Below are 27624 nucleotides of genomic sequence, written 5' to 3'. Positions count from 1 at the left end.
TGTACAGTACCATTGTATTTATGCATCGCAACAGTTTAGTGCGTTTTTAGAAATGTATTTAGACATATGTGTAGCACTTTGTGTAGATATATTTTATATGTGTTATCATGTTTAGGATTTAGTAATGTCATTCATACGAAAGTGGAGTGGTAGTTGTGTGTCGATTTAGATACCGTATATAGATTTCCCGATTCATGGCCTAATATAGGTACAATTCACATTGCCCTTATTTAGGCATAGAAATCCTGCCCTTATTTAGGCATTGCTCATGCTAACCAAATACAGGCATTTATCAACTACATCCGATCCTCTCTTTAGTCTATAAGACTTCCCCTTGCCTGCATACCGATTTCTCCAAGAACTCATTTACTATGCATGAACATCGATTCCTTAGGGGTTCATTCATGACGTTCTTATGCCCGACTTGTACGTCAATACAGGCATTCCTAAACACCTTCAAGGTATAAATATACCTTCACTTGCTATGGGAAGTGACAGTGAGGTTCAACTAACTACTTGCACGACGCGGCTCGCCACAGCAAGTCCCGAAGGAAGTCAAGTCCCCAACTGACGCACTGACCAGACGCTGCCTTCTTCCTTGCAGAGAATCCAGCTCCAGTGTTTCTGATTCCCCTTGCGGGGTGTTAGAGATCGAGTCCCGGGAAAGAGATACCAACCTCTCTCATTCTAAGGTATGGAGCTCATTAGAACTTAGAGAAACTTTTGACAACTGTGAACTAGTCTATAACTAAAACAGCACCTACTTTTCCCCTCATACTACACTTAGGTGAGATACACTGGGGTAGGATTATTTTAGAAGTACCAGTTGAGTATTTTAGCCTGTGTTATTTATGTATGTATTTTAATGAATATGTAATAGCCGCAAAACCATGCTATTACAATATTATTTTATATTACTGCTAACCCTGTACCTATTCTATTTCGCATTCTGTCTTACAATTGTAGCAGTTCATATCTCTTGCATGAGAAATAAGACTGTTCAATAAACCCTTTTATTGAAACACCCATCTCCCTATTTCTATGCAACTCTGTAGAAACGAAGCATGCATGATTGACTGAGTGAAACTGTAATCTAATGTTTCCACGACTCTGAAGATATTGTTCCAACTCTAAAGGGAAGCAAAGTTGTCATGTTTATCCCCTTTGCTGCAGGGGTTATTCCCCCGCTGTGCTGGGGGGCGCGCACGGCGCCCGCATGCTCATGACGAGCTCAGCTCGTCATGACGCACGGCGCTCCTGTGCTCATGACGAGCTCAGCTCGTCACAGGTGCATTACCTACCGTGGAACGCTCAGCACAGCAGGGGAATTATCCCCGCATGCGAGCGTTCCACGGCTCATGACGAGCTGAGCTCGTCATGAGCACCGGAGTGCCGTGGCTCATGACGAGCTCAGCTCGTCATGAGCATGGGAGGGGTTATGCAGTTGTCAGAAACTAATTCCTTCTTGTTCATTCGAGAAAGTTTCTAGTGACCTCTGAGTTAGCCGGCACACACACAATTAAATGTAATATACTTGATAGGGACATACTGACCTTAGTCCTATGTCAAATCCATAGTGTATGTTATTCCATTGCGCAGAGCCTATCAGGGTTTTAGGAATTACACTACAATTGGGTAGCATGCCCTCTGCGATAGGGTCAGCTAGATCTTACTGCTGGTCGCAGACGTCCTTAGAGCCTCCCTGGCTCATAACATGATGTTCAAGATGATACCAAATGCATGATGTGTATTGGCCTAGATACTTCTGATTGCCTGGGGAAGGGCGGTTAGCACCACCATTATGCTCCATCGCAATGCATGGATACAAAAACAGGACTTTCTGGAGATGTGCAAGTCGCTCTGACGGATGTTTCATTCTACCCTGCCCAGCACTTCCTACCTCAGTTAAGAAAATTCAAAGGCTACTCCAGGCAGCTGGTGTAAACAGAGCCACTGTCTATACATCTGCTGAAGCCTCTGTCCTTTTGAGGCTGAGAAGTTGGGTCTGCTGGCAATTCCCAGGCTAGCAGGGTCACCAGTCCTTCCAGTCCCCTGCTGCTGCAGCAAGAACTGCTAAGATGCTTTGGTTTTCCCTTAGCGGTGCACGCTGATCTAAATGGGACCATGATTCTGTATTTCCTCCCTGGTCAGCGACCCATCACAATTCGACAGAGAGGTCATACAAACCATTCAGTATGGCTATGCTGTTTTCTTTCTTATTGCTCCACCAGTATTTCCCCTCCACATCTAACCAACTTTCAGAATATCACCTCTCTATTCTGCTATAGGAGGTGTGAGTGTTGTTCTCTAAGGTGTTATTGAGAGGGTTCCAGACTCAAAAATAGGAGGGTTGTTACTGGTGTCATTCCTTTGTGTCTAAAAAGGACATAGGCTTCTGGCCTACATTGAAACTTCGATCCCTAAATGCTTTCATGCAGAAGGACAAATTCAAAATGTTTGCTCAGGCCTAGATCTTGCCTGCTTTGGACATGGAGGACTAGATGGTGTCCTTGGGCCTGCGGAACACGTATTTGCGCATGCCCATCCTGCATTCCCACAGATGTAGTTCAAGGTCAGACAGGATCATTTTCAGTTTGAAGAGATACCCTTTATCCTCACCAAGACCCCTTGTGTGTTCACAAACGTCATTGCAGTGGTGGGGCACACATTCGGAGACTGGTGATACCTGTTTTTCCCTACATTAATGACTGTCTATTGAAGGTAGGCTCCCAACAGTCATTCGTAGACCACCTCCAGAAGATGGCAAATGTTTTGGCATTGCTGGGGTTCACACCCCACCTGCTATTGCCACCAAACGACTTTAATTTGAGCTTATAGCATATGGTCCCCCTATGGGAGGCAGGAAAACATATTACCTCCATGGGTAGCAGGGCATCACATTCGACAGATAGCTGCTTCAAATAGTTTAACAATGATATGCCCTACCATTCATTTCCACTTTTCCACATATTCCACCTGCCCTAGAACAGCTGACAGAGGACCGCTTTCACAGAAGTAATTCTAGATTCTCTTGGGCAATCAGAAATAGTAACTGAATGCTACTCCTCCCATTTCCTGGTGCAGAAGAACAGAGGCCTCCATTCCATCTTAAATCTTCGCACTATTAATTTCTTTCCGAAAAAGCAAAAATTCAGAATGCCCAAATTCGGCCAAAGTTCTATCTGCCCTTGATTCAGAAAACTTTATGGTGGTGCTGGACCTGTAGGGTTCCTGGTTCCTCATCCCTATCCCCTATGGTTCAAGCTGGACCAGCAGCATTTTCAGTCTGCTGTGTTTGTCTTTGGCCTTACCAATGCCCGTCAGGTGTTCGTGAAAGTGATAGTAATATACTGTAGTTCCTATATTCCCAATAGGCTCTGCGCATTGGAATAGTATATCCTATAGACATGACGTAGGACTTAGGTCAGTAGGTCTTTATCGAAAATACTAAACTTAATACTGAGTGCCAGCTAGCTCAGAGGTCACTAGAAACTTTTTTTGAATTCACAAGATTAGTTTCTGACAACAGCATAAACATGACAACTTTGTTTCCCTAGGACTGGAACAAATATCTTCAGAGTCGTGGAAACAATAGATACGTATTTCACTCAGTCAATCGTGCATGCTTCGTTTCTACAGAGTGGCAGAGAAATAGAGAGACAGGTGTTTTCAATAAAAGGTTTATTGAACAGTCTTCTTTCTCATGCAAGAGAGGTGAACTACTACAATAGTTAGGCAGACTGCAAATTATAATGCGTACAGCGAGAATAGTTTTGTAAAATAATACTGTAAGAGCATTGTATGGTTTCTAAGCCATATAAAAATACATACATAAATAACATAGGCTAAAATACTCAACTGGTGCTTCTAAAATACGCCTACCCCAGTGTACCTAACCTAAGTCTAGTATGTGGGAGGAAGTAGGTGTGGTCTAAGGTTTCTCTAGGTTCTAATCAGTTCCATACCTTAGAATGAAGGAGGTCTGGTATCTCTGTCTCTGGACTCGATTCCCAACACCCCGCAAGGGGAGTCAGAACCACTGGAGCTGGATTTCTCAGTAGAGGAGGGCAGCTTCCTGATCAGTGCGTCAGCTGGAGAGTCGCCTTCTTTCGGCACTTGCTGTAGCGAGCTGCGTCGGGCAAGTAGGTTGTCAAACTGCTCCGAACCACCTTGCTTTGCTGTAGCAAGTGAAAGTATATTTATACCTTGAAGGTGTTTAGGAATGCCAACTTTGACGCAAAGTCAGGCATATGAACATCCTGAATGAACCCCTGGGGAATAGTTGTTCATTGTAAAACTAACGGAGTTCTTGGAGAAATCAATATTCAAGCAAGGGGAATTCCCTAACGGCTTAAGCTGGTTTTCCAAGAAATCGTTGTGACGTTTGGTGACGGATGGAAGTAGCCACGCCTGTATTTGGGTAGCATGGGCTATGCCTAAATAAGGGCTTGATTTCTATGCCTATATAAGGACAGTGTGATTTGTACTTATATAAGGGCATGAATCGGAAAAATATATTCGGAATCTAAAACGATATTGGAGGTTGGAAATATCGGCCTTACCCTTTCTTCACATCTGGCTGTTAAAGGCAGGCTTGTTACACTTGGTCGTAGACCGACTTAAAATGATGGTGAACTGCCTGACATATGTGGGTGTTCTCAATCAACTTGCTGAAGTTATACCTCACTCCATCACAGAGACTCCCATTTATTGGAGCCCCTATGGATACAAAGCAAATTCGAGCCTTCCCTCTGGATTTACGATTTCCGGACACTCAGCTGTGATCCTGATGTTTCAACCTCAGTCCTGGGTGTCAGTGAGAGTAACTCTGAAACTTCTTGGCCTCATGCATCCTTCTAGTGGACTAGACCGGATGGCACATGTGGGTTCTGCAGTGGGATCTATTGTCTCAGTTGGCTCAGTACCATGGGAAGTTTTTGGTTTTCATCCAGGTGTTAGTGGTGGTTGCTAAACTGAAATTTGGCCAGGAGCAGACCTCTCTGCTTACATAATACAGAGCTGAGGATGGTGATGGATAATCACTTTTGGGATGGGGCAGACACCTGCAAGAGTTGCAGGTCAAAGGACTCTGGTATCTTGGGGTGACCTGCCTCAATATAAATCTTTTGAAGTTCCAGGCCACTTGCTTGTCATTGATGGCCTTCCTTAGATCTATCATAGGGAGGTGACCGAGGTCTTCACAGACTACACCACCACCATGTGGTATTCCAAAAAGCAGGGGGGAGTGGTGCCCAGGATTCTGTGACATGATTTCTTACACCTCCAGAACTGGTTGAGATGGCCTGACATCTCCCTTGTCGTGAACGACCTGCCTTGGATTTCTAAATGCCAGGGTGAACAAACTCAGTCAGCGGTGCCCTCCTGTTCATGACTGGCAGCTGCATCTGGAGGTGGGACCGGGCATCTTCTTGCAATGGGTAGATACCTGCCCAGATCTCTTCACCACTGGATAAAATGTGTAGTCCCATCACTTTTTATGGGTTCCAGTTTCCAAGAAAGGTGTCTTTAGGAGATGCAGTCCACTGCCCCAAGTTCCGAAGATCATCAACAACAATTGTACTCCTTGGCTGTTGGGAAAAGGTGGCCCTGATCCTCCTCAACCTTTTCACGGCCTTCAGCACATTTCCCACAACAGCCTCATCAACAGATTCTACAACATCAGCATATAGCAAGGCGCCCTCAAGCGGATTTCCTTCTTCCTTACAGGATGCACGCAGAGCATCCGACTGCCTCCAATCACCTTTGCACCCAAAGACATCATATGCAGCCTTTCACAAGGATCATCCTCAGCCCAACCCTGTTCAACATCTACATGACCCCTCTTGCAGACGTCATCAGATCCCATGGACTCAATATGATCTCCTACCCAGATGACCCTCAACTGATCCTCTCACTCAACGAGAACCCCTCAAACACCAAACTCAAACCCGAAATGTCCTGACCAGTGTATATAAATGGATGAGAGACAACTGTCTCCAGCTCAACTCTGACAAAACTGAAAAACTGATATGCGGGAAGAACACTTCCACATGGGACCACAGATGGCGGCATGCAGAACTATGACATATACCCACACCGACCGACCATGTGCACAACCTCAGCATCATCCTCGACGGCCAACTGACCATAAAACAACAAGTCAATCGCATCATCCTGCTTCTACACACTTTGCATGCTCTGCAGAATTATTAGATGGATTACAGCCAATATAGGAAATACTGTTACTATCGCCTTGACTACAGCAACGCCCTCTACACCGGCATCACCACCCAGCTTCTCAGAAGACTCCAGACCATACAGAATGCTGCAGCCAGACTCATACTTGACTCATAAATGAACCCATATAACCCCCACCTGAGAGACCTCCACTGGTTCCCAATTCAGAAGAGATGGCAGTTCAAAGTCCTCACACATGCCTACTAAGCCCTCCATGACCTAGGACCTGCTTACATCAACCATTGTCAGAAATCTCACCAACTATACACACACCTGCTCTCCTCTTCAGTTGCCCTCGTACACACACCCCGCATCGGCATTAGCAGTGGCCGCTCCTTATCCTAGATCATTGCCAAGACCGGGAATGACATTCCCCTCCAGCTTAATACAGCCCCCTCACTGGCAGACTACATAAAGAGACTCAAGATCTAGGTCTTTGAAGGAGACACAGTGCCCAGATACCCCTAGGGGTAGCAGTGTTGCGCTTTACTAATGCAGTTTGATTGATTTATTGATTGAAGTTCTCGTATTCACTCCTGATTGGGACAGGTGAGTGTGGTACCTGTAATCTTTGAGCTTCACCAGCTATACTCTGACCAGGCTACCTCTTCAGGAGATTCTTCTGTCATTGCAGCAGGGTAGGGTACAGCACCCGGGGCTGCACAACCTACACCTCCATGCGTGGATATTGAGCTCTGACAATTGACTGCTTTTGATCTCCTTGCTGAAGTAGTAGATGTTATTCTGGTGGCTAGGTGGCAATGTAAAAAATATGCTGAATGCGGGGACACATTTCTGGCGTGATCCTATTCCCACCACGTATATGCATTACAAGCAAAATTGTCAGATATTCTTCTTTTTGTGTTGCCTTTGGACCAACAAGGACTTGCCATGGGTACAGTATTTTACTTGTCATCCCTTATAGCCTTTGAAAGATTATTGGACTGTAGGAAAGTGGGTTTCTTTTGCAGTAACCCCCCACTTTTTGCTAGATTTCTGATGTACTTTGCCTTGATGTGCCTTGGGTCCCTGCCAATCAGGTTCCCAGGGCCTGTGTTCTTTCCCAGAACTGTACATTTGTGTCCACAATTGGCACCCCTCTGGACATACGTAAGTCTCTTGTAAAAGGTACCATGGGTAACAAGGGCACTGTGACCAAGGAAGGCCTCTAAGGACTGCAGCACCTATTGTGCAACCCTTAGAGGCCTTGTACCTTTACACACACACTGCTACTGCAGGCTGCCTGTTTTGGTGCAGAGCAAAGTGAAGAGTCAACATGTCAAGCATACCTATGTGCCATTCCTGCAACCCACTGCCTAATGATGGATTAAACCCAGATCCGTGACTGGGGGTGAATGTATTGCCAGTGTGCAACATTCCGTCCATCATCTTGTTTGTTTTGCTATTCACCCTATGTGGGAAGGGTATGCCCAGACGTGGGTCCCTTGCTCACTACGCCACTGGACTCCAGCTATCCTCGCTGAAGACGGCTGATAGCCAGAAACCGGTCCTAGGATGCTTGATTCCGGTCCAGGAAAGACATGGCTTGGCAGTTCGGGCTGGACTGTTCCCATGAGGCACAGGGCCAAGACTGATTTGCATATGGCTATGTCTGAACTGGGGTGGCTTGGTGAGCAAAATAATGATGGATTAAACCCAGATCTGTGACTGGGGGGGAAAGTTTTGCCACTGTGCAACATTCCGTCCATCATCTTGTTTGTTTTGCTATTCACCCTATGTGGGAAGGGTTTGCCCAGACGTTGGTCCCTTGCTCACTACGCCACTGGAGTCAAGCTATCCTGGCTGAAGATGGCTGATAGCCAGAAACCTGTCCTAGGATGCTTTAATCTGGTTCAGGAAAGACATGGCTTGGCAGTTCGGGCTGGACTGTTCCCATGAGGCACAGGGCCAAGACTGATTTGCATATGGCCATGTCTGAACTGGGGTGGCTTGGTGAGCAAAATAACAATGGATTAAACCCAGATCCGTGACTGGGGGTGAATGTTTTGCCATTGAGCAACATTCCGTCCATCATCTTGTTTGTTTTGCTATGGAATAGGTAAGTCACCCCTCTAGCTGGGAGTACTATACTACTTGCGAGAGTACAGTTGCATGAGCACTGTACCCCACAGTGTCTAAGTCCATTCTTAGACATTGTAAGTCCAGTGAAGCCAAAAAAAGTATACGGTCTGGTAGGTTGTCATTACGAACTCCACAGCACCATAATGGCTTTACTGAAAACTTCTCAGCATAAAAACCCACACTGATGCCAGTTTAGGGTTTTTTGTATAAAATGCACTCAGATGGCATCTTATACATGGCCCCTGAAAAACAACCAGCCTCTGGTGGGTTTTCTGACTAGTACACACTAGCCTGCCACCAATAGACAAGTTTCTGGACCCCCCGGGTGGGAGCCTTCGCTCTTTGAGCACAGAAACAAAGCCTTTCCTGGGTGGAGGTGTTCATACCTTCCCCAGGTCAGGAAGAGCCATCTGTGACAGGAAAGCTTCAAAGGCCCTGCCACCTTTCTAAAGTGACCCCCAGCCTCTGCTGCTATCAGGAGCAGGCCCCCTTCCTATCTCACTCCCTTTTCAGCAGGAAGAGAGGTGGAAAACATTAGAACAACCCAGAAGGTGTGCCAACCTCTGCCAACATCTCCCCTCAGGTGTGGAAGGCGAGATACAGCCCACCCTTCAGTGCCCACTCAGGGTGAGCAAGCAATGGATGTAGTTACCCTAGGGTCAGTAGCCCATTGGCTACTACCTCGAGCCCTCCAATATTCCCCTTAAATACAGTTTTTGAGGAGCAGCCCTGAACCCATCAGGCAGATTCCTGCAACCTAAGAAGAAGAAGGACAGAAGAAGACGCCTAGCAGAGAAGACTACAGAAAAGAACTGACTTGGCCCCCGCCCTACTGGCCCGTCTGCAGTTGTCATGGATCCTGCACCAAAAATAGTCTTGTCCTACAGCCAGCAACCTCCAAGAAGTCCGGGACGACTGATTGCCTTCCACAAATACCGGATCTTCTGTGAACACCAGCTCTGTTCAAAAGAAACTAAGAAGAAATGCCTGGAAACTGCTGGGGAAGAAGAAAACCAACTCTGACTCTGGCCGACCCTGTGAGTCCCTCACCACTCAATGCCCGGTCTTGTGACCACAAACTCGAGTGGCCCAGAAACCAACGGAGGTCCCCCCTACAATCCTAGCCTGGGATCAGGTGACCCTTAATCTTCACAAGTCTTAAACCAATCCTGCAGCCAAGAGCTGTGAGGTCTCCTCCAACCACGACCGAAGGCAACTCCCCGACCGTCTCCTCGACCAAAGCGGTTCCAAGAAACTCACCGTGACCACCCAATTGACTGTGACTGCGAGTACTTGCGATCTCAAAGGTTGCAACTCCCAAAGTCACCTAAACGGATGCTAACTGACTCCCAGGAGTTCTCCAACCAAACCTGCCAATTGGACCAACACCAACAGTCTCCACTGAGAAGGCTCGGGAACCCCGACCACCACATCCTACCTCTGGCTTCCCCTGTGCTGCTGGCAGTGTAGATCTTGTGCTGGCAATTGGGCCCTTCTGTGCTCACCTCCACACCAGGGGTATTTTTGTCCCATCAGCCTTGTGGCCTGCTTGCCCGTAGTCCCAGAACCAATGACCTTGCCTACCCCTTTGGCTGGCATGGGGTCCCTACACTATGCACCCGAAGCCCATGTGCCACTTGCGGTGCGAACCGAGTGTTTGACTGACTGAATCCTACTCATGGACCCTAACCCCAGTTTTGTTTTTTCAGGACTCAGAGGGACTCGTGAGTAACCCTGCAAAACTGTATTTGTATTGCTAAATACATCAATTTCATTTTCCCTTCTAGGATATGCACCAGTGTGGTACCTAGGAGTACCCTGCTAAGTAATTAAAGTAACAATAACATAATTGCGAACAAAGAGACCTATCTGTTTTCATATATTGCGTGACAGTTGTATTGCACAGCATTATTATTGACAAGTACTATTTCATTTTCCTGTGCCAGTCCTTGCTTGGGTCTAGAGAATAAAATGTCACTGAATAATATTTTTATACAAAACCAATTGGTCAGAGTTCAGTCTTTGAGTGTGTGAAATAACTTCTTGCCTGAGTGTGTACAATAAATACTTAGCACTCCCCTCTGCCCTTAATGCTAGCCCACATGACCACAAATAGAGAGTAAGGTATTATCTATTTTTACCTCTGTGTGGGGTTCCACTGGACTACCTTACTTTGGTGTAGCATAAACAAAGCCAACTTCCTACATGGACCAATTGTCCGTGTTTATATCACCTATTATATTGTGTTTCCTTAAAGGCTCAGTCCATATGTTTTGTAACGCTACTGTGCGACCTTATTTTGTCCTTACCTTCCTGATGGGTACTCCATTTACGATAACGCACAGCTGTTCCTTGAGGCTTTTAAATCTCTATCAGTGCCATTGGAATTATTCAATTTGCAGCCGCAACCTTTTCGCATAGATATGACTTTTCCTCATTTACCACATAATCCATCATCTGCTGCAGAATCTGCAGATTTTAACAAAGAAGAATTCCCTTTGTAAAGGTCAACTGGTCATCTTTCAATAGTTTATTTCTGTATTTGGAAATTAAATTGGTACTTATGAGGTGATAAACGTGTTACCCTATGAAATGAACCAAAAGATAGGGACTTGGAAAGCATCAAGGTCCAGCATACATGCTCCAAACAACTAATAACATTTCAAATTGGTAGTTCTTAATCAAGGTTGTTGTCTGCATGGGTCAAATGAGTTCCACTGGTTATGCTGGGAGCCTCACTCTATAGGAGCAGCCCTCACACACCTTGTAGGTGTCATGCTTCATTATTGGGCATTTCCTCCACATCAGGACATCACTTCAATACCCGATGGGCACCCTCAATGGGGGCTTATGTCAGAGATCTTTTCAAAAGCTGTTCGGTGAAGTGCGGGGGCGTGTGGGTCTAAGTGTAGATTGGGGTTTTAAGTGAATATGTGTGAAGGCTAAAGATAGGACAAGGGGTACTCTTCAAAAGAATTTTAATGATTGAGCCCTACTGCCTATGTTAAAATGAGTGGTGCTATCTATTAGAAATAATTATCTATGATTGCTATAGGTCAACATGTTTCAAGCCTAATTTAGTCATGTAAATGATCTAGTGGCAGTTCCTCGAGATCAGTATAGCAGTATCTCCACAGTGACTGGAGTTTCAAAACAGGGGTCTCTATATTTGCTTCCAGTCACATTTACTTCCCTGAGAATCAGTTAAAAATCCGACTTATGCCAAGACCTGTGATGTAAACAACAATAAAAACATACATTTCATTGTGGTAACATTAAGAAAATTAGGCACCAAATGTATGCTTTGCTCGTTCATGCTCAATATTTATAGTGCCCCATTAATAGAAAGTGCAAGTGCCATACACTCCATGGAAGACAATAGATATAGATTCAAAGTCCAACTCACTGCTTTGATCAGTATATTCACTTTCTCAAATTGGGTATATTCCTGGACTCCTCAAGTCATGCAAGGTGGCACACTCATTAACGTGCTGTAATATTACAGGGTAATAGATCAGTTGACTCGGTTATCAGGGTCTGCCTGAAAGTGGCAGCTCTCCTCAATTTAGATAACACCTACTATGCCATACTTAGAATTCGTGGCAGGTTCGGGCACTGGAAAACCTACTCCCGTCAGAAGACTCAGAAGTTCTGAGCGGGAGTGGTCTCCAGTATTTATCCTGTTTCCCATCGGGTGATTGGGAGCAGGTGTACCCATTTTTGGAACACCTCTGGGACAAACCGCTATTGCTGTAAGATGTCACCCAGGCATGTGGATCCGATTTTTATCAGATATGCAGAGGGGTTCTCTCTCTCATCTCTAAGGGAAAATGAGGAGACCATCGTAACACTGTAGTGAGGAAAGGGGTAGTCAAGTCTGACCTGTGTTGTTGATCCCGATTTACATGATAATCACAGTTGAATAGACCACAAACTGGCGAATTCTGCAAAATGGCAAATTAGTTTGTCCCAAAAAAATTGTATTGAAACATTTTTTGTAACATTTCTTTTAATATTGTTTGGTGTAAGTGTGTGTATCTTTATTGTCAGGGGTCCAATTTTCTAAACCTCATGCCATGGAATTTCATCATTAAGGCCAAAGGTATTAGAAGAAAGATAAACTATCCATTGGTGTTTCCTCCTGAAGATGGGTCTTTGGTTCATGTTTGGATGTGCTCCCAGCACAATCAATCAAATGTCTTCTACAGTATGACCCTCAGTGAGGAAATGTGTGCTAATTTTCCCCCTTGTTTTTTGCAGTGCAACGTGCTGCAATATTAAATTATTCTCAGCTTAACAAGGTGGGTAATAATCCCTACGTATTATTTGTGACAGGGGTAGATGATCAGATAAAGACAATTCTTGGTGCTGTAGTTCGTGTGTGTTTTAAGTGTCCACACCAAATTAGTCTTTAGGTGCACATCTTTAAAGCTTTTTGTATAAGCACATGCAACGAATGATCCACAGGGGAAGGGTCCTGTTACTGGGGGAAAATCCCAGAGTGATCTTTTGTCATTCCCCTTCATGTCTCGTGGACATGTGTGTATTAACATGTCTTTGAGGTTGGCAGTCTTTTTGAATACAAATCTTGGTGGTGGATAGGATAGTTGATGATAAATATCAAGGGGAGAGCGATGAAAGGTACTAGAGCCAATTCACTTCCCCAGGTATGTGTGTATGAATCAAAGAGAACTAGCTCTGATGTAGATGTTCCTAGCGTATGTTTGTATTGAAGAAAAAACACGTTATCTTTTTAGGAAGGCCCTCACTCACCAACCTAGTTGGTGACATGCACGGAGTGCACCTTGGGCGTGCTACAACGCCTGAATACAGCGGAGCAGGTTTTGTACCATGAGAGTGCAGTGAAAGTGGGAGAGTGAATAATAAAAAAACTGTCCTAAGGGTCCCACAGAGCAAAAATGACAGTTTTAATGTATGGGCCCTTGGCAGTAAGTAAAAACGAGAGACCGATATTAAAGAGGGTCTAAGGTAACTCCAATATCCTAGTAGGTCAACATGTTTCAGCCATGCTCTCTTTAATGGTATGGCTTTCTTCAGGACCTATGTGTAGTGCAAGATAAGTGGTCTAAAAAAGTGTTTTTAAAAGACCAATTATGTGACACACGTGCTAAGGTGTGGTATGTGGTGGAGGCGTATTTCCTCTAACCGAGCATTCTCAGAGAGTTTCTGGAAAATGCCTCATCAGTTCCATGTGGGGGCCCGACCTGTAGTCACACTTTCATTATTATTATTATTATTGAATTTTGTACCGCGCACGTTTACCCAGGGGCATCCCAGCGCATATAGAAACCAAGGGCAGGCAACTAATGGAGGTAAAGAAGCTACAATTATTCTGGAAAGAGATGCGTTTTCAGATGTTTTCTAAATCTGAGAAGATTAGGTTCGCAGCGCAGTGCTAGTGGGAGGGAATTCCAGGCGCGCGCTGTATGGATAGAAAAACTCCTGCCCCCTGAGCGAGCTCTCCTAATTCTCTTTGTCTGAAGGAGATATTTATTGTCGGAGCGTAAAGCTCTTGTGGGCTTATAGGGCCGGATCATGTCCTTCAGAATGGCTGGTCCTTGCCCCTGTATGCTCTTATGGGCAATGCAGAGGGCTTTAAATGTAACTCTCTCTCTAATAGGGAGCCAGTGAAGTTCTCTTAAAGCAGGCCTGGCTGACTGCCTGGCCGGAACGTTCCGCAGCAGCCTTGCTGCTGCGTTCTGCACTTGTTGCAGGACATTGAACGTTGACTCTGGCGCTCCGAGAAAGAGTGCATTACTGTATTCTAGGCGTGAGATGATTAAGCCTTGGACTAACAGCTTCCGGGAGAGTTCTGGCAGCAGGGGGAGAACCTTGCGGGCCGACCGGAGCATTCCATAACACACGCCAGCGGTCTTCTTGGCGTGTGTCCTAAAGGACAGATCCGGCTCCAGCCAGACCCCCAGGCTCTTAATCTCCTCCTTTGGATCGGGCGGGGTGCCCATACAATTGGGCCAGCTGCTCGCCGAAAGGGCAAAACTAGACTGGCCCAGGATCATCAGCTCTGTTTTTGATCCGTTCAATTTGAGCGATGACCTGGACATCCAATCAAACACCTCTCTTAAACAAGAATGGAGCGTCTCAGGTTGTTTCTCCAGCTGTGTCAGACTCACCACAAGCTGGGTGTCATCCGCGTAGCTTATGGTCTTAAAGCCAAACGGAGATACCACACCCTCCAGGGGTGCCATGTACACGTTAAATAACGTGGGGCTCAAGGATGAGCCCTGGGGCACCCCGCAATGAAGTGGGAGGGGAGGAGATTTTGCGTTTCCTTCCCAGACCTCGAAGGTGCGCCCCTCCAAAAAGGAGGCCAACCATTCCAGGGCCACTCCAGCGACACCCGACTCAGCTAGACGTTGTATCAGCACCCCATGGTTGACGGTATCGAAGGCCGCACTGAGGTCCAGGAGGATCACTGCCACTGACCCCCCTGCATCCAAAGTGCTCCTGGCCTCCTCTACCACTGCAAGCAGAGCTGTGTCCGTTCCATGGCCCGGTCGAAATCCCGTCTGGGAGTCCCTCGACCGACCATTCTCCTCAAGGAAGTTGGATAACCGATGATTCGCCAACCTCTCAGCGATCTTACTAACTCCTGGTAACAAGGAGATGGGCCTGAAATTGGCCAAATTCTGCGGGTCCAAGCCAGGCTTCTTCAGAAGCGCTTTGACAACCGCACTTTTCCAGTCAGGCGGCACAGTCCCATGAGAGAACGAGAGATTGACCAAATCGGTCAAGGGCTCTCCTATCGCCAACGCGGCCTGCTTTAAGTACCGCATAGGGACTGGGTCCCGCGGTGATCCACTTTTCAGACTCCCGAGGACCTTCAATACTTCGCCTGAAGATACAGGACCAAAAGACGTCAGTAGATTTTCCGACATGCTGAGGTCCTCCGAAGGGGCCGCTGATCCCATCATCACTGGGAGAGAACTAATAATAATATTAATTTTGTTCTTAAAGTAGGTGGCTAATTCCACACATTTTTCCTGAGGTCTGTCATGAACAGGAATGGATTCAGGCGATTTAAGAAGCTCCTTCATTACTAAGAAGGCTTCCCTGGATGAGGACGCAGCCTGATTTACTCTCTCCCCATAGAAGGAGGCCTTAGCAGTGCGTATAGCATGTTTGTATGTTCTTAGTTCCATGCGATATTTGTCCCTGTTCTCAGTCTCCGGGCTCCTCCTCCATCGTCTCTCCGCGCGTTTACAGTTCTGTCTCAGGGTTCTGAGCTCTGGGGTGTACCATAAGGCAGACCCCATTCTCTTGTCCCTAATAAGCATCTTCTTAAGTGGAAGGACATGATCCAATGCGTTGGACAACCATTTTCTCACTGTGGCGTCTGCAGTTACCGGATCATAACCCTTCTCAGGCTGGGTGCCCTCAAGACGGGCATTCCAGGCCTCTACAGGGAGCCTTGACCATGCCCTGTCTATTCTAAATTTCCTGAGAGGAAGGGTGTCATCACACTTCACTTCCCAGTTAGCCCTAATCAAGAAGTGGTCGGACCAGGGAAGGGCGAGGGGAGGCATAGGGGATATACCCGTCATGTTCGTGAAAAAGGGGTCCAGAAGATGACCGTTGACATGTGTGGCCCCAGTATTTATCAATTTCATCTGTAAGGCACTTAACTCGCTCAATAAATTAGTTGCCATTAGATCAGTTGTTTCATCAAAATGGCAATTGAGATCTCCCAACAAAATGAACTTGGATGAGACCGCAGCCAGGAGGGTGGTAGTTTCCATTAATGATGATGTAAAATCACCCACCCTCCCAGGGGGCCGGTAAACCAAAAGGCCTGTCAGCGTGCAGGTATGGGAGAACTGAAGCGAGAATTGGCAGCTCTCACAGTCTTTAACCCCTGCCTCACGTGCCTTACAGCCCAGTGACTCCTTATATATAATGGCCAGTCCCCCCCCTCTCCCTACGCCTCTGTCAAGATGATAGATCAGATATCCCGGTGCCAACGCTGTCACTACGTCCGGACCCGAGGTGTCAGATAGCCAAGTCTCAGTAAGGAACAGGGCATCAACCTTGTGGTCCAGTAGTAGGGAGTTAATCTCTGTAGCGTGGCAAGGGAGAGACCTGCAATTAAGCAGGGCGAGCCGACGCCAGGTAGTGAGGGTGGCTTCTCCTAAATCTGGTTGGCATACTCTACATCCCCTAAAGCGCTTTCCATCTTTAGCAGTATAGCAGCATCTGTCATATTTCGGTATTCTATACGATAGGAGGTCATCCTTCGTATACCTGATCCTAAAGGCTTGTTGTGGGCTCGCATCGGGCATAGCAACTGGCCCTGGGCCCGTCTGGGCCCGGACGGCCACAGACGGGCTTAACTCTGGCGAAACTCCGGCGGAATGTCGGCGGACCCGCTGCGCATGGCCGCTGCGCGTTTGCATGGCCGCCTTTTGTAGGAGGTCTAGTGTCCTTATGACGACTAGACCGTGCGAGTAAACGTCCCGCTTACCCACAATATGGCCACCGGAATCGAGCTCAGGAAAGCAAGGGAAATGACCCGCAAAGAGCGGTGAGTTCTCCACAATTATAGTGCAAGTCTGTGGAATAAAAACAGGGGAAAAGGCAAAGTAAACGGACTGGGACCCTGCTCGGTACCTGCTGCGGCCGCCATGGAGCTCCGTGGTCGTAGATTTACAAGTTTCATCCTAAATCATGTTAGAAATGGCATTAGCAAGGAGAGCTGGCAGGAGCAGCGAGCAGCTGATGGGAGGATCACCACCCTTGGAGTAAGTGTGACTGTAGTGGGTTTCTCCTTGCCTTCCACCATTTCCAACATGATTTAGGGTGAAACAAGTAAATCTACGACTTTCCTAGAGGAACTACCTTTTAAGGATTAGGGTTTCGGACACCCTTTCATCTCGAATGGAGGTGAAAGAACTACACAGATATACTGGGACTGGTAGAGTCCTGATGAAGGCCGGCTGGACCCCAATCAAGTGGCACCGATACACGTTTGAAACATGTCGACTACCTAGCAGTAAGGAAGGGTGTAAGGAGCACATTACATCTCTCAAGCACAACCATCCTTCACGTTTTTAATCCTGGCCCGAGGGTCCAGGAATAAAGTATAGGCACAGTGACACCTCCGAGCTAGTTTTAACCTACACCACAGTGCACTTTCACTTCCGGCATTCCCAGTCACCACTGAAATCATTGTTTTCTCTTTTTTGGGTTGTGTTTGTCTTCCTCCACCCTATTGCTCCACCGCAGGCGTTGGCTGCACCAGGGTGTTTTGCAGCAGCCCTATGATGAAGCATGTCACACAACTGTGTGAGTGAGGGCAGTATTGGGACACACAGCACATGCCACCACTTGACTAAGACACTTTTATTATTACTCCCTACTCTTTTTGGTGTATAAGACATGGACCTCCCCCATACCCATTAGTTTTATCATGGATTGTGCCACCATGCCCCTCACAGAAACTATCTTCCAGTATGGGACACAACTACACCAACAGACACAAGGTACTTTCATGTGAAGTACCTTCGCTCCTAGTCTTTAGTGCCTCTACATGTCACATTTTGAGGAACAACATATCCTTCGTATCGAGAACCCATATGAATCAAACATCCTTCTATGGCAATGCTTTATAGACGATATTCTCATCTTTTGGAAGGGGGGCATGGCCACTTGCGAAACCTTCTGCTCTTGGGTCAAATGGACCCCCCCCCCGAATCCCGGAAGACTTTGTCACCCACACACTCATCACCAGCAGACTAGATTACAGAAACACCCTCTATGCAGGAATCAACAAATCATTCCTTCACAGACTCCATACCGTCCAGAATGCTGCAGCCAGATTCATCCTCATCATCCCACGACATGACGCATCACCCAGAACCTCAGAGACGTCCACTGGCTCCCCATCGAAAAAAGAGTAACCTTCACGCTGCTCATACAAGCCGACAAAGCCCTCCACAACACCAGACCCCGATACCTCAACAATAAGAGAATATTTTTCACACTTCGTAAAAACTACGTGCAAAAGGGCAAGGAATTGCAACAGAGAGATACTGGTAGAACCACGTCTCAGACAACACGACCACTACCAGTCTAACAGGATAAGTAAAATACTTAAAAAACACTAGTCAATCTTAAAAATTGGTAACTATTCTTTTCACCACCAAGGTTTGCATTCAAAGGGACTGCCAACCTCAAAGACATATTAATACACACACATCAACAAGACATGAAGGGGACAGACCAAAAATCACTCTGGGATCTTCCCCCACTAACAGGACACTTCCCCTGTGGAAAATGCATTGGGTGTGCGTACACTGTGTTTATCTGATCACTTGCCCCTTTCACAAACAATATGTAGGGATAACTACCCACCCTGTTAAACTGAGAATAAATGAACATTGCAGGACGAGACGCTGCAAAAAAACAAACACGAAAAAAGCACAAATTTCCTCACTGAGGGTCATACTGCAGAAGACATATAATGGATTGTGCTGGAAGCACATCCAAACATGAACCAAAGAGCTCTCTTCAGGAGAGAACAACAATGGATATTTTGTCTTTCTTCTAATACCTCTGGCCTTAATGATGAAATTCTGTGGCATGAGGTTTAGAAAATTCGACCCCTGACAATCAAGATACACACACTTACACCAGATAAATATTTTTTTTAAATGTGAAAAAAAACTTCAATAAAATTTCTTTTGGACAAATTAATTTGCCATTTTGCAGAATTCGCCAGTTTGTGGTCTTTTTAACCGTGATTATCATGTAAATCAGGACCGACAACACCGGCCTGACTTGACTACACCTTTTCCCACTACAGTGTTAAGATGGCCGCCTCATTTTCCCTTAGAGATGAGCGAGAGAACCCCTCTTGCATAACTGATGAAAAATAGATCCGGACACCCGGGTGACGTCTTACCGCTCTAGCATTTCGTCCCAGACGTGTTACCAAAATGGGTATACCTGCTCTCTTTACCCGATGGAAACAGGATAAATACTGGAGACCACTACTACTCTGCATTTCAGAGTCTGTTGTCGTGAGTAGGTTTATCAGTGCGCTGACCCACCACAAATTGTAAATACCCCACAGACAGTGTTATCCAAATGAGAGATGCCGCCCTCAGGTAGAACCTGACAACTGGGTCAACTGTTCTATTACCCCATTATTTTACCGCATGCAAATGGGCGTGCAACCTCATATGACTTGAGGAGTCCAGAAATGTACCCAATTTGAGTAAGTGACTATACCGATCAAAGCAGGGCATTGTACTTTCAATATATATGTATTTTCTTTCATGGTGTGTGCGGCATTTGCACTTTCTGCATATGGGGCACTATAAATATTTAGCAAAGCATTTATTTGGCGCCTGATTTTCTAACCGTTACCACAATGAAATTAATGTTGTTATTGTTGTTTACATCACAGGTCTAGGCAAACATCGAATTTTTAACTGATACACAGAGAAGTAAATGTGACTGGAAGTAGATATAAAGACCCATATTTTGAAACTCCAGTCACTGTGTATACTTTGCTATACTGGTCCTGAGGAAGAGTCACTAGATCATTTACATGACTGAATTTAGCTTGAAACATGTCGACCTATTGCTTTCATAGATAATTATATCTAATAGAAAGAACCACTGATTTTAGTATGTGCTGTAGGACTCAATCATTAAAATTGTTTTGAAGATAGCCCCTTGTCCTATCTTTAGCCTTCGCACATAGTCAATTAAAACACCAATCTACACTTAGACCCACACACTAGCACCTCACCAAAAGGCTTTTGAAAAGATCTCAGGCAAAGAGCCCCCATTGAGGAAGCCCGTCGGGCATTACAGCACGCGGTCTGACGTGGAGCAAAAGCCCAATGATGAAGCATGACACCTATTCAGTTGTGTGAGGGCATTTGCTCTTACAGAGTGTTGCTCTTCCCATTGCCCTGTTGAACTCATTTGACCTGAGTAGACAACTCCCTTGATTAGGATATCCTATCAAACCATAGATTCCTTACTGCCCTACCTCCTCCTCATTCTGTGAAAAGGGTTCACACTCACTTTCCATTAAAAGATTCCAGAGATCTGCACATCTGTCATATTCACTCAGTTTATAAGCTCCACATCTAACGGTGAGGACAAAATCAAGAAAGAAACTGAATTCAGCACACAAGAGTGGCACATGGTACATATATGTGGATAGATACTTCTGAGGAGGGACAAATCTGACATGGAGCCTCAACGCCACCTACTAGCACACAGGAGTAATGCTAACAAAATTCTCTGGGTCCAGTCTGGAACCACGTGGCATTCATAAGGTGAGGAATCTGTGGTTAGATAGAATATCCACCAGAAAGGGCATTGCTGAAGGTTAGTAATGTTTTTATATATCTACAGTCCCGCTGAGTAGTTTTAATTTTCAGATGCACTTTCTATTGAAAAAGCCATTTGTTGGTTTGCCTATAACTTTACCACCCATGGACAGTCCTACACAAAATTTGGCAGATGAAACACTTAGGAGTATATGCACAAGAACATGTGATAACTACCGCAAGAGTAGCGCAATGCAACATTCAATATCGCAGCCCATCGTGGGAAAATAACCCAATGACAATGTAGAATTCACAACAAGGCGGAAGCATGCGATAGTCACCAGATAACGTGTTAAATTTCAGCATGAAAATCAACACCACGCCGCAAAAATGCGAATGCAAAAAAACATGCGATGAAGCCAATCGCAGTGGAAAAATCTGAGAAAACCAGCAACAGGCCTGCAAATCCCACGCATCTGGTGGGAAAAGGCACTATGAAAGAAAGAAACAAAAAGGAAAGAAACCAATTCAAACTGTGTAGCACCATGGATGCACCTGGACCGAGTGCAGAGGACAAGCCGAACCCCACAAGCCCCACGGAGGACCAGCATGGAACCCCTTGTTCGAGGAAGGGCAAGGAGAAGAGGAAGAGGAAGACAGGGTTCAGTCCGCAGGAAGACCAGATCATCGTCACGGAGGTGATAGGACACTACCAACAACTGTTCATCACCTCCACTGCTGTACTGGCAACCCAAACGAAAATATGGCAGGCCATCGTCACCAACATCAATGCAGTCGGGGTGTTGAGGAGGTCAAGAGGCGCTGGCATGAAGTGCACAGCCAAACCAAGGAGAAGCTCTTCGCCAACAGGAAGGCAGCAAAGGCGACTGGAGGTGGGAGACCTGCGCCACAGGATGAGCTGGATGAGCAGGAGGAAATTGTGGCCACATTCGGCAGTGTGGAGATGGTGGCAGGAATTGGGGGCCTGGACACAGCACGATATGACCTGAACCAACATCAATAGGGTGAATAATGACCAGGGACAGGGGGACGGGGGAGAGGGGCACAATGGCACACATGCACAATTATGTGTAGCACACTGCACACCCACAATGATCAAGGAACATGTCACTGATAGCCTTGGCACACTGCAGGACACATAGGAACGCCAAGTAGGCCCCCGTCCACAATGTGCACAAAGGGGCCCCCCTACATATCACCAATATCGCAACCGACCCATGCACATGTGCTGAATCGAGCACATCAGCTGCTCCATGACCCACTAATTGACTATGCAATTAACACTGCATGCCCGATAGCATGCAAGCAGCCCAAAAACGAAATCAGAGCTGGAGGGGCAACTGCCCCACAACACAGCACACACACATAGCAATCACAGAACATCAGCAATGACGGCAATGAGGTACAAAGTGCAACACCATAAAAAACTGCTCACAACAGGTTCCGCACGTGCGCAGCAACTGTCCACTCACATCTGACATTGCCACCGCACACTAAGAGCACGCCTCCACGACGCCAAGATCCAAGAGAAGGCCCCGGACTGAACCACCTCCTTCCTCTCCGGGAGAACCCAGAGCGTCCGCCTCCCCCCCCTTCCGCTCCGAAGCCACCGAGATCATCTGCGGCGTACCCCAAGTCTCATCTCTCAGCCCAACGTTGTTCAACATCTACATGGCACCACTCACCCACGTCACCCGAGAGCACGACCTAAACATCATCTCCTACGCCGACGACACCTAGCTGATCCTCTTGCTCACCAAGGACCCCCACCCCACCAAAACCAACCTCCACGAAGGAATGAAGGCCATCGTCGACTGGATGAGGAACAGCCGACTGAAGCTGAACTCAGAAAAAATGGAGGTCTTCATCCTCGGCTCCATCCCCTCGGCTTGGGATGACTCCTGGTGGCTAGCGGCACTAGGAGCACCCCCTACACCCACCAACGACGCACAAAACCTAGGAGTCATCCTCGACTCCACACTCTCCATGACAAAGCAGCTCAACGCCATCTCCTCCTCCTGCTTCAACACCCTCTTCGCAGGATCTTCAAGTGGATCCCCACTGAAACTAGAAGGACGGTCACCCAGGCCCTGGTCAGCAGCAGACTGGACTACGGCAACGCACTCTACGCAGGAGCCCCAGCCAAACTCCTGAAATGACTCCAACGCATCCAGACATCCCCCACCGCAGCCACATCACACCCCACCTGAAAGACTTGCACTGGCTGTCCATCAACAAGAGGATAACCTTCAAGCTCCTCACCCACGCACACAAGGCACTCCATGACACCGGACCAGCATACCTCAACAGACGACTCAGCCTCTACACCCCCGCCCGCCCGCCAGCTCCGCTCTGCAGACCACGCCCTCGCCACCATCCCCCGCAGCCGAAGAGTGACCTCCGGCAGGAGATCATTCTCCCACCTCGCCGCCAAGACGTGGAACACCCTCCCTATCCGCCTATGGCAGCCCCAAGACCTTCTAACCTTCACGAGACTCCTCAAGACCTGGTTCTTTGAACAGTATTAGCGCCCCTCCCCTAGCACCTTGAGACCCTCACAGGTATTTAGTGCGCTTTACAAATGCTATGATTGATTGATTGCTTGACACTGTGTGATGATAATGTACGGGTACTACCACACATCCGTCATGTAGTCGAAAAACACACTGACTGCCATCAAATAGCCAGCTCCACCAACACAGTGACAATGTACATTGGCATGCAGTCTGAATGTAACCATCTGCAAATCTTCAACATACGTGTGTAACTCTGTTAACCTGCATCTCCCCTTTCACATTGTACAGGGACAAACAACACCTCCTGCAGGGCACACCACACTTCACATTATTGATGTTTAAGAGGACAACCTGCACATATGTCATGACACACTCCAACGGATAATGAACAGCCTCTGCACCCCATCCCCAGGAGCAGGGCAGGCCAGCTGCCCTGAGGTGAGCCCACCACCTGCACAGACCACACAGTAGGAAACACACACCACCACGGCGTCCCCCAGCACCCCCTGACCAATACATGGAGTTTCAACAATGTATGTGGGGTTGCTAGGTGGAGTTGGCTGAACAGCTGTGGGTGAGTTTGAAACTCGTGGCAGCCAAACTCGATGCCTTATGTGAGTGTCTGACTCCCATCAGTGACCATGTACAGTCCCTATCAAACCCCATGTATGCACCATGATCCGCCACAGACCTTGGCTGACCTCGCTGGAGTCATGAATCAAATACAAGAACTGTCTGGTCTGACAAGCACCAGCGATTACAGCACAGATTGGTACAGATGTGGAGGTCAATGGAGACCATGGAGCAGATGCAGGCTGGCAGTATGTTTGCCACAGCTGGACACCAGTGAGTTGTATCTGGGAACTTCAATGCCCTGCAGTACTTCATCTCGCCGTTGCTGCCACTGAGCTGTTCCCAGATCACTGCAACAAGAACATCGACACACACAGCTCCAACCCCTGATGCTGCCCCATCACCTTTGCAGTCTGTTGTGTCAGTGGCACACAGTGATGCAGCCATCATCCCGCCACACACACCGGACACACTGGGCACAGAACCCGTATCAGGGGAGTAAGAAGGGGATGGGCATTACTGTGTGAGGAAGGAGGCAGTAGCATCCATCACCACCATATGGCATGTCCCTGCCTGGTTATGACTTATGCATCATGCCCTGGGAAAAACCTCCTACTGACCCCCGGAAGACTCTACAACATTCACCTGGTCCCCAACACGGACTCCCATTTCATTACTCCTGGCCATTTAAACAGCAATCCTGCTGCGAACTGCACTTTCCCTCTTCATAATCACTTCTCAATCCCCAAAGAACTGTGGTTTGCCCACCACTGATCTTCCTTGTGATGTGGGCTTGGATGGCCATGTACAGCTCCAGCTCCGTCAATTACCTGAATTTAAATACAACATTCTGAATCACACAGATGTGTCATTACTATGTTCACTTACGTATGGATGTATGGCTGGATGTAGAGACAATGATTGCACATGAAGGTACACCATGGTAACTGACATCTATGCGCATGTGTATCCCTGAAACACATGTCAAATTGGATGACTGTGAAGGTAAGTACTAGCTTTGTCCCCATTGCACATCAACAACAATCTCATGACTCCCCAACGTAGGCACACGTCCAGGTTTTGAATTGGACTGTGTGTAGGAGTGACCAAATCTGTAGCAGGCCAGGAGTGGTGTCCTACATCACATGACAACAGAACTTCACAACGCATACCTACTTACACACATCTGTGTGGACACATTCTGTCATGATATATGACATTGCTGCACATGGTCAGAGGTTGGACAGCATACTCCCATTGCTGAAGTCACGTAAGAGCACATGTTGGCCAGCACTTATCCCAACACTATGTCTGGCTCACATAGGTTGAGCTTGCAAAAGGGGCACACCCCCATTGCACATACGTCAGTCAGTTCCTCCCTGTTTGGGACGATGCTCAATGTGCCACACGAGTTGACAATCTAATCAATACACCTCTCAGTTAGACACCAGTGGGGTGGCATAGACTTTATTGGCATGTGCGTGTCAGTACGGACGAGGCAACAGCCACAACAGGCAGGGACATGCTTAAGACACTTAGACGCAGCATGGGTACATGTCGAGGTTTAGAAAATGTAGGTGCAAAAATGGAAAACAATCATCACGGATGGCAATGTTCCCAGTCCACCTTGTCTTGCTGGATGAGTCATGTGTTGTTTGGCGTCTGCCCATTGCCCCGTGTGAGGGGGCATGACTCACTGCCCATGTCATTTGCATAGTGCTCTGCCACCGGAGTGCGCCGATTGTCTGCTCTGCTGACAGTGATCAGGTGAAAGGGTCTGACAGGTTCAAATGTTGTGCTACATTGCCATGTGTGTGCTCTCCTACAGCAGTGTGTCTGAATTGGCAACGTTGCCAAACGACGCTGCGTTGCTCCGACCATGGACCAGCATCACCTTGCACAGGTGTGTGTACACGCATGTTGTTCCACACACATGCATCCAGAGTCCAGACGATGGCAGACGTGTCCACTGTTGTGGTGGGATATGTGAGCAATTCCCACGATGCAACAAGTTGTTGTGACCTGCCTGTGTAGTTACTCGTCCATGAATGCCCGCGCAGCTTCATGTGCAATGTGTTCCAATAGTACGTTGTTGTCATGTTCAAGGAACACCAGGGTGAGCCAATCCATTAACTGGGCCGGGCAGGTGTGCTCAACCCACGCCGTTTCACCAATTGGCAAAACAGCCCAATAGGGGAGCACCTCGATGTGGTCACTGCACACGAGGAATTGTGCAATCGCCTATGCACAACTGCCAATACATACGCATCCCATGCACAGCTGTCTCGGTTACACTCCTGTTCATGTTTCAACAGGGGGCGCAGACACAAATCATAGTCCAATTAATTTACGGTTGTGTTGGATAGGCAGACATCCATGGGACTCTTGAATGTGCATGTTCGGCAGTGGAACCAGGGCTGGACGCAGGTGACGTATGCAATGCTGAAGCTGAGCCATTAACTGATCCGCAGCACTGCCAGTGGCACTGCGCCCAGTAAATGCAGAATACATGAACAGTACTGTTCCACGTGACGGGGGTTGTGCATGTGCCCGGTATAGCCTTCCATTGCCTTGGTGTGTTTGGTTGACCCGGCACTCTTCTGAACTGCTGCAGTTCTGTGGAGGATATGCTACAGCTCTGAGCAATGATTCGAATGTGTGTGCAACGTTGGGCTGAATGGGTTGCTGTTTCTGTGAGTGTAAAGGGCATCCAATGCGGGGGTACCTCAGGCAGGGGCTTCTGTGTGGATAAGTCGGATTGTTCATTTGCGCAATGTGTGGTGTGGGAGTTGTCAACATCTGCCATGGCATCTCTCTCAGGGTGTACCAGGCATGTTCTGGACCAAGGTCAGAGGTGCAGTTGTCCTACCGCCTTCTGCATTGGAACAATGGAGCTTTCATCCCTGATGTTTGTCTGACTACTACTTGCATTTCGGGATGTGATATGGCTTTGGCACTGAGATTTGTACACAGACTTGGGCTCATGGTATGGATGGCGATACACACACACATGTTGGCATGTGGAGACAGGTGCCCTGCAAGGCCTTGAGCTGCTTGTGCAATCTCACTCCGTCTCTCTCTCTCTCGCTCTCTGCCTCTCTTTCCTTTGTTGGGCGCATGGCACACCTTCTTCTGTTGGATTTAGTCTTCTAGGCTGTGTCCTACGGATTGTCCAGTGAGGACCCGCTAGGACTCCTCCGAATGATTGTTTTGGCTTTTGTTTGCATGGTGTTTTGTGTTGGTGATTGCATTGCTGTGTGACTGATTCTCCATTTTCTGGCCACGCATGTATGTTGATTTTCCTGCTTGTGCAACATCAGGCAAAATATTTGCTTTGGGATTGGTGATGTTGGTGTGCAGTTTTTTTGGCTCGGGGTTGGGTTGGGCCTGGGGGGGTGGTTGTTGTGGCCCTCCTGGGTGTCCGTGCTGCATGTTCAGTTGCTCCATGGCATCTGTTTGTCTTCAGGTGTGGCTATGGGCTGTGCTCCCTTTTGTTGTGCAGGCTGTGGTCCGACTTTACACCAGGTCAGAGCAGGTGTTAATTTCCCGCTGCTAATGCGCCTTATCGCGTGTTTTGGGTTCTTATCGCCGATCTGGCTGGTCGTTGTGAATGTCGAAGTGTTGTGTTGTCGTGGCTTTTGGCACGGAAAGCCTACTCCGCATCTCTTTAGCGATAGTTGCGGGGGTCCTCTGTGGCAATGTTTTTTGCGGCTGCTATCACGGGTAAACTGAGGCTGTGGGCTGTTAACACCAGCATGTGAATGGGGGGGTAAATTTATCAAGACTTTGGCTGCGCTAAAGTGCAGTTAATTCGGCGCTAGCTCCTTGTGAACATGCCCCTTAGTCAGCTAATGTCTGGCATGCTAATT

This window comes from Lissotriton helveticus, chromosome 12 (genome assembly GCF_964261635.1).
Source record: "Lissotriton helveticus chromosome 12, aLisHel1.1, whole genome shotgun sequence".
Lineage (NCBI taxonomy): Eukaryota > Metazoa > Chordata > Amphibia > Caudata > Salamandridae > Lissotriton > Lissotriton helveticus.
The sequence above is the reverse complement of the archived record's forward strand: the minus strand, read 5'-3'. Positions refer to the sequence as shown.